Raw genomic sequence first — 9,522 nt, 5'->3', positions numbered from 1 at the left:
AAGTGAAGAGATGTGTTGTTGAGATGCGCGATGGCTCTGCTCCTGGGGTTGCTTCTGCCCCTAATAAATCATTTAATATATATTTGAATTACTTCAGGGTTTTACAACAAAAATTAAATGTACCAAAGTAATTCATTTGTAAAAGTATTTTTAGTAAAACCGATATAAACAATTATAGAGCGATTTCATTACGACCTCTAAGCATCAGAATTGTTTTTAAATAGATTAAATTATTATGAAAATCGCAATTTCGATATTGGCCTGACAAAGTACTTTGTAAATTAATACCGTTATAATCTACTGTTTGAAGGAAAACTATAAATCAATAGTTATTTTTTTGATTTAGCAAAAGTTTTAAATTATATAAATTAATTTAAATTGATTAAACTTGACAGACAGATAAGGAGGACCAGTCGCTCCATCTGAAGTGTAATCATCGATGCAAAGCTCAGAGTGGAACCACGTGTTAATTGTATAAATTTACAATTAGGAAAGCATTTACATTTAAGAATGTACATTTTTCGTTGATCAGTTTACCGAAATTATTCATAATATTATGACTCCCACATCTGCTATTTGTCGATGAGACTAAAATAACATCATCATAACGATTAGGGATCAGGTAGGTCCCCGTGACATGCCCTTCTAATCCACACTTGTCTAACGCTTGTAATTTACCGTAATTTCGCTTCCTATTCCACCTTTCACTATCTTGATAAGAGAGAAATATAACATTACAACAAAAAATTCTATAGTAAATTCCAGTTAATTAGTATACATTAAATGAATGTTAGAAATTCTTATGGTGATTGACAATTAAAAAACTCTGAGCTTCCTGTATGACAAGTGTCTGAATGTTGTAAATCGTTTTATTATTTCTCTTATGGATGTAAAACTTTGCTCATTGAAAAATATCGCAATTTTATATGTATTTCTTTAAATGTTCCTAGAAAGGGTAGGCATATATATATATATATATATATATATATATATATATATATATATATATATGTAAAACTTTGGTACATAACAAACAGATCAAACAGCTAATACTATTTCATATACAAACATGTACAAAATTATATGCAAAACCAATAAAAAAATTGGAATATAAATTATGAATTAAATCGGGATTTAGGAATTCATAAAACGGATTTTTGCACTCTTTATCCTCAGTACTTTTTGGATTCGTTATGTAATGACATTATTCGTTGTTTATCCATTTATTTCACTTAATTAATCTAAAATTAGCAGCATGCAGCTACATTTTTATTAATGGTATCCTGATTTAAACCCATTGAGACTATACAACTAAACAGCATACATGATACATAATTTTGTAAAAGAATTTCCATACAATTTACAATAGCAATGGGAAAGAAGCTCAAAGGAATGGGCAAACATTTTACGCTGGTTAGTGATGACGGAAAAAAGTTTGTATATAGACCTTAAACTGACGTGAGCAGGCTTTTTAGAAATGAAATGACGAGCTATTGCCGGTCTCTTTTTAGTACACTTAGGACGAAAAGCTGAGAAGACCTCCCTTTAAACGTAGCCCTAAAAGAACCTTTGCAGGATATTCAGGATAGGCAAGGTAGCACGTAGAGAGACCTCTTTCATTCGAGATAGCATGTTGCATCCGGCATGAGGAGGGATAATGGGCAATATCCCAATATTTGACTTAAAACATGCTAGATCTGTTTTAGCGGGCATGGGATGATACTCCCTCATATCTCGATATTTGCAGTTACTAATGTGCTTCTGGACATCCATCGGGTTGCCCAGATATTAGTGACAAATCGGTCTTTGCTGTACCCAATATAGATTCAAATTGCTGGTAAAACCAAGATAGTGTTAAACCTTCTCGGTTACAGGATTGCTTAGCAATGACCGGTGAGAAAAATATCATATTTTTATCCTCTCTTTCCCAGACACACTCGTTTTCTTTCAATTGTTCCTATAATGTCCCAAGTGCACACACAAGGTCACCCATCGCCCCAATCTAGACACTAAGCCTGTGAATGGTGTCAGCACGTTTATTGATGGCTTTACGTTTGCTGAAAGACCATTCCACAACCAGCAGGCATACACTGTCTACTAATTGTTAAATGAGTTGCTTGATAATTAAATAAAACATATAAAAAACATATGAAAAATACGCGGCTCTCCTTGTGTTTAGGGTAAAACTAGACTCTGAAATAACACATAAACTAAAATGCGGACCTAATCAGAATCTCCAAGAAATACACTACGAGCTGTAACTCTGTCAGACCTCTGTTCATCGGGGTAGTTCTCCAGGGTGTCCTCATTTCCAGGTATTTTGTCTCCAATTGACTCGCCAGTTTCTTGATCAAAATTTAATTTGAGTTCCTCAATGTTTCCTTCATATATGTTTGGCATCAGTTTCTCGTATCGGTTCACGTCATCTATGTTTGACAGCATCTTGGGAAAAAGTGCAGCCACTGACCAGTTGTGCGGAAAAACTTGAGTGCCTCTGGTTTAAATAAAGGTACAAAATAGTTTGTACATTTCATTTAGAGTTACTATATAAATATATAGTGTATATAGATTCTTATATTAGGGCGTCCTATGTATTTTATGATTGATTATTAAATGTTTATAATATTAAAATACATGACCAGCTAATGTATAATATAAGATGTAAAGTACCATAGGTCAGTGTATGTATGTGTATAAGTGTCACCATTAGTCGAATAGGCACACAATTTTAAAATAGCTATATGTTTAATGCGATGAAATGAGACCGAATCGACGGAATAGCGCGTGTGGAACATGGCGAGTACTTTTATAACAGTATAATCTTTCACAGAATACATATTTTATTTATTTTTAACCAGGATATTCACTCAATCTAGAAAAGCATAAAAACATGTTTTGTCTCTCCTTACGTGTACATGGTGACTACCTAAATCTATCTAAAACTGTATACAGGGACATTAGATGCCCGCGAAAAGTCATAAAACGATACCACCGTGATCATCGAGAGTTTATACAGACGGTGCCTTAAATGTGACCAGAAGGCCAGATTACTACGTAATCACAGAACTCACAGTCGTACTCGTACTACATACTTGGACGCTTTGAGAACTTATATGACGGTCATAAACAAATTGTTGTTTTTTGTAAATTTATTAAAATAAATTAGATCTGTATACAAATAAATAAATCAAATCAATCTAAAATTAATAATATAAATGTAAAATGTTCGAAATGAAGAAATTATTATTTTGAATGATAGCTTTACAATGTCACAAGTGTATTGCTGGTTTGTTCAAATGAGTTAATCTTTATATGCAGAGATAACGTAGATAAGAAGTAACCTAACTGTTTTATGCTCATCGGGAAATTTTACGATGTACTAACGTACATCGCAAAACTAAACCTACTTCTTATTAATGTAGTTTTCAGTGTATATCAGTATGAATAGGACATGAATTCTTAATTGTATAGTAAGGACTTTATTGCCAGAATGGTCTACAATGCATAGCAGAAGTCACCATACGTCTCTGAGTAAAGTTTTGATATACATATCATATGAAATCTCTTTACATACAGTTTTTACATAAACCATTCATTTTCAAATCTTCATAGCTCTTGCAAATGATTTCATTATTATTGGGCAGTCTCCCCGACGTATGACCGAAACTGGTTAGTATTATAAAATGATTTTATCCCTAAAACAGAAGAATATCGTAAGCTGTTGGAAATTTATTTACTGAATTTGGAAATGGTATGTCAAAATGAACACCATCCTTTGAGTATAAATGTTTATAAACTACTGACTGTGTCTTTTTCAATTTGATCAGTCTCCTACATATGTATGTTATTAATTAACATGGTTATAAATATAAAAAAGTTGATTCTAAGATATCGAAGCACGACAAGGTCAGTAGTTTCTATTTTTGATCATTTCTATTTTCTTTAAGACTGCTTTTCTAGTGAGTTTAATCCTATTTCTTGTTTTACTGATCAAATGCCCTCTTTAAATGATTTACAAAAGGTTACAAAAATAAGTAAGTTAGGTGTGGGTAAATCATGCCAAAAAGCGGTCCTTCGTCAGAATATGAATAGAACAGTATTCGTCAATGCGCCTCAAAACATAAAAGCCTAAGGACGGGTTGCGGCAAACCTGTTTTAAATGGCCATTCCAGGTCAATCCTTCATTAAGTAATATTCTAATAAAATCTCTTCTACCGTTAGACGATCATTCTTGCATACTGGAACTAAACAAAATTATAATATTTGTAAATAGAAGCATTTGTTTTGAAGAGCATTTATTTCTATTGAAATACTGGATACACTTGTTGGCCTTTAAATATGTACGTGGTTTCAGAATTGATAGTTTCTCTAGTGAAATATAGAGACGGGATTCACTAGCATCATCAGTGTACTACACAACCCTTTCGTGCCGGTGTGAAGACCCTATGTCATAGACGTATATCGGAAAGAGAACTGAAGTCAAGACACCGTCTCTTATTGGCTTATAGACTCGCAATAGCTTAGTTTAAATGTTTCAGAGTGTTTGTTTGAAATTTAGACAATTTGTGTTCGGTGGTGAAGAAATTATCTGGACCAGTGCAAAGACATGTCTTGCATAACACGGGATTCTAGTTTTCTGAAAATTGTAAATTTGTTCTATTTAATTATTTACAAAAGCTTTATTTTGATATGTGTGTTCAATATAAAGTTATGAAATAAACACCTTACTGTTGCTGGCGCAATATGCTATTATTTAATTGCCTTGGTTTAAATTGGTGTCTCTCTGTCTCTAATACATATGGCAAAAAAATGTTAGGAAGATTAAAAAAGGTTCGAATCGAGGGAAAAATCTATATCTTTCCGATACTCAGCAAACAAATAGATGGAGTATTTTAATTATTTCTTTAAAAAATGTATTAGAGCTGCGACGGTATATGTTATTGCAAAACCATAATTTTATGAAAACGTTTTAAAATTATATAAAACATAAGAAACCATATCTCAATTATATATTGGGAATATGCTTTTGAACAATACGAAGAATATTGCTAATGACTTTAACATGGTTTTCTATGTATTGCTTATAAGCATTATTTTCGCTCCTTACAATTGAAAGAAAACCGCCTCAATTGCAATAACACCAGTTGGTGAGGAAGAAATGTTATAGTAAATTAAATGTTACACTATAACGTCCTTATTAAAAACTTAACGATCTGTGTTTAATTTCTTTGGTTTGAAAGGAATAATTAGAAAGACAACGCAAATCATTATGCGATTAAACGAATTACTTTTTGTTCAAGAAGATTTACCTCAGTATTAAATCTCTCTAAAGTAATTCAAGTGATATTCACTATGCCTATGGAATGCTGATGGTAATGCGAGTCTAGGGAAATAATACGCAGAGCGTTTCCCTAACAGACACCAACCGGCTTATAAGGTGTTTACTGCTGTCCAAAATCGTGTATCAGTATATTCACCTTCTGAATAATGTTCCATCTTCAGTGTAACGTAATAATTTATCAGTTAAACCGTTAAATTATATCATGTGTTACGCCTTGTGTACCTTATAATAGTATATTCATAATGTTTCAGTTTTAAGCAGTAGTTATTTAGTATTTATCCATAATTTTTTTTAAAATCCTTTTTTTCTTAACTACTTATCTTATAAAATTCAAAATAGTAGGCTACCATAATGTTAGTATTTAAAAGCTAAATTTTCATCATTCCTATTATTTTTGTATAAAATCACTCGCCTCATGGTTATTAGGATATGAAAATTTTAAATGACCGACATTTTTTTCTGTAAATGATAATGCTTTAAAAACTTTATCTCAGATGTACCAAAAAAAGTTCGTTAAACTTGCAATGTTTTAACATAATATGTTGAGATAGTTTATAGGTATAAATTATTTTCTAAAATTACATACATCCAGGCATACAAAAAACTAAGCAAGAAAGGACTATATGTTAAATTTAATAATATTGTTTGTTTGGTTTCACCTGTATTATAATTTGGTAAAGTTTTGGTTACTGATTACTGGACGCCCTGTACGAATAATTACTATTATATATTGAAACAGCCCTTGCAAAGAAACTCAGTAACTATGCTTATATATGTACTAAAGAATAATATTTCAACTTAACACTGTTAAAAGGTTAAGAATAAACACGCACGCACGCACGAACACACACACACACAAGTGGTTATATATTTTCATTAAATAATACTTGAATAATATTAGGTTCATAGCAGATATCAAGTAAACTATAGACATGAGAAAGGGGCCTTTAGTGTATATATATAGTCTTTATAGAGTTGAATATAAAACCAAGATTACTGTTAATACCAAGAGTTTCACAGTTAGCAAATTAATGTATATTTTTTTCTACTTCGTGATTTCTAAAAATAACAACTTTAATTATTACGCTTTGAATTCTTTAAAATAGTTATTACCTGTATACTTTAAACTGTACTTCACTCTGAACATTAAATAGTGCGAGTATATTGATGATGCTTTTAATTACGAGGGATATTAAGTGCAACAAAAATATACGGTGAAATATTGCTTATAAGACATTGCTTGAATATTGCTTATAAGATACAGCAAACAATATTGTAATAGGAATGTTGAATTTAGCTCCCGTTCACAGGAGTAAGCTAAGTAACATTGTGGCACGAGAATTATATACATATTCTGTGTGTGAGTGTGTGTGTGTGTGTGTGTGTGTTCCTTAAAAAAAAATTCAAAAATATTGTATTTGTTATTCAAACATTAAATATGTAACTAAAATATTGACATCACCCTGCTCTAGATCCTTGACATGGTTAAGCGAGGTATGATTTTATCCTTATCTTCCACCAATATTAAACTACTCAGCACAGTGAATTAGAGGTTTCGAACATCTTACATACTGATACTCATTTTTAAAACACGAAATACAATCAAACTTCTTTCGAAACTAGTCTGAGAGCCCTCTAATGAGAACTTGATGCTGCTTTTTAGTCCCTTTCTGATATAAATCATTAGGATGTCTAAGAGATTTTGTATTATGTGCTTAATATTTTTGTAAATAAATAAATACAAAATTAAGGTTCATATACGAGCAGATCATTAAAGTTGCTCCTGGATCAGTTTTGGTGACAAACAAAGGTCTGCCCAAATAACTACTCATATATACCACCATAAATAGTACAGGCAATTTCAAATAGGTACAATAAATTTTACATTTCCAGTACAAAATAATAAAACTCCTTACTACACTTGTAAAAATATATATATTCAAAGGTAGCAAAAATTCAATTTATCACTCTGCTATTACGAAACAGTTTTTCCTAATATTTGAGAGTATAACTTTACACTGATGAAGTGAGATCATTCTAGAAGGTCAGAGTAAGTTTATAAACTAATTGCAACCTTTCAAGATTCTTGTATATATAAAAGCGCTCATCGTAGTGTTCCGCTCTGTTTAAAACATTGTCAGTAGACTGTGAGAATTAATTTGCCAAAAATGACGACTCACGCGATTGTAAGATTTAGTAAACCAAAAGTTTGTTAACAGTGAAATTTTGTGTATGGCAATTTAATACTGTGTATTGCAATTTTAATCTTTCTTAAAGAATATAGAAAAATATTTTACTCATAAATAACATAGCAAGTGAATAAAAGCATCGAGAATTACAACAATATAACAAATAGTTTATCCTTCATTACTCTAAAGTACTTTACAGCGTACTTCACAAATTTATTTAAATAAAATCTAGAGGAATTAATATGAAATTATAATAGTTACATTTCCCTGCATAAGACTTCGCAATTGTCACAACTTCTTGTCTACTTTCAAATACTCAAACTACATCCACGCTATAAGTACAACGAAATCGGCAGAAAAAAGACATCTAAATTTTATCAATAAACTTTAATTATATTATGAATAATCATGAAAATTTACAATAATTAGTACATAATTTAAATACTGCATTTACATTCTAAAAATTAAGCTTATAATTATATAAGTGATTTCGTGATTACAAACTATATTATTAGATACTTAAAATAAATTTGAAATATAATCAATAATTTATTCAGATGAAAACATTTATTGGCAAAGAATATCGATAAAAGTTGGAAATAAGTTGCTTAGACGTAAAACATTCGTTTAATACAAATATAAAATAAACATTATTGTAACATTTGTAACGTTTCAATTGAAAACTACTACAATAGATGTATTCTAATGTCATCTGGTGATAGCAACAATCTAAAATAAATGTACAAAGAAATTAAAAAAGCTTGTGAATATATGAATAATACATTCTTTAAGATTATTAGCTATGAATTGGCTTTCAAAATTAAAAATTTACATTATCGAAATTTATTTATAATCCATATTCAGTATAACTTTAACGGATCACAAATCAGGAGATGTAACATAAAATTAAACTATTAGACAAAAATAAAGTAAGTGGGTCACATAAAACTCTAATTAGACTAGTTAAAACCTTATTCTATTTATAAACTTAACCATTAAAATATTATTTTAGCTTAAATCCAGTGTTGAAAATTAAAATTTTACATTATCGAACTTTATTTATAATCCATATTCAGTATAACTTTAACGGATCACAAATCAGGAGATGTAACATAAAATTAAACTATTAGACAAAAATAAAGTAAGTGGGTCAGATAAAACTCTAATTAAACTAGTTAAAACCTTATTCTATTTATAAACTGAACCATTAAAATATTATTTTAGCTTAAATCCAGTGTTGAAAATTAAAATTTTTACATTATCGAACTTTATTTATAATCCATATTCAGTATAACTTTAACGGATCACAAATCAGGAGATGTAACATAAAATTAAACTATTAGACAAAAATAAAGTAAGTGGGTCAGATAAAACTCTAATTAAACTAGTTAAAACCTTATTCTATTTATAAACTTAACCATTAAAATATTATTTTAGCTTAAATCCAGTGTTGAAAATTAAAATTTTACATTATCGAACTTTATTTATAATCCATATTCAGTATAACTTTAACGGATCACAAATCAGGAGATGTAACATAAAATTAAACTATTAGACAAAAATAAAGTAAGTGGGTCAGATAAAACTCTAATTAAACTAGTTAAAACCTTATTCTATTTATAAACTGAACCATTAAAATATTATTTTAGCTTAAATCCAGTGTTGAAAATTAAAATTTTACATTATCGAACTTTATTTATAATCCATATTCAGTATAACTTTAACGGATCACAAATCAGGAGATGTAACATAAAATTAAACTATTAGACAAAAATAAAGTAAGTGGGTCAGATAAAACTCTAATTAAACTAGTTAAAACCTTATTCTATTTATAAAATTAACCATTAAAATATTATTTTAGCTTAAATCCAGTGTTGAAAATTAAAAATTTACATTATCGAACTTTATTTATAATCCATATTCAGTATAACTTTGACGGATCACAAATCAGGAGATGTAACATAAAATTAAACTATTAGACAAAAATAAAGT

The sequence above is a fragment of the Homalodisca vitripennis genome, chromosome X (genome assembly GCF_021130785.1).
Source record: "Homalodisca vitripennis isolate AUS2020 chromosome X, UT_GWSS_2.1, whole genome shotgun sequence".
Lineage (NCBI taxonomy): Eukaryota > Metazoa > Arthropoda > Insecta > Hemiptera > Cicadellidae > Homalodisca > Homalodisca vitripennis.
Note: the sequence above shows the minus strand (reverse complement) of the source record.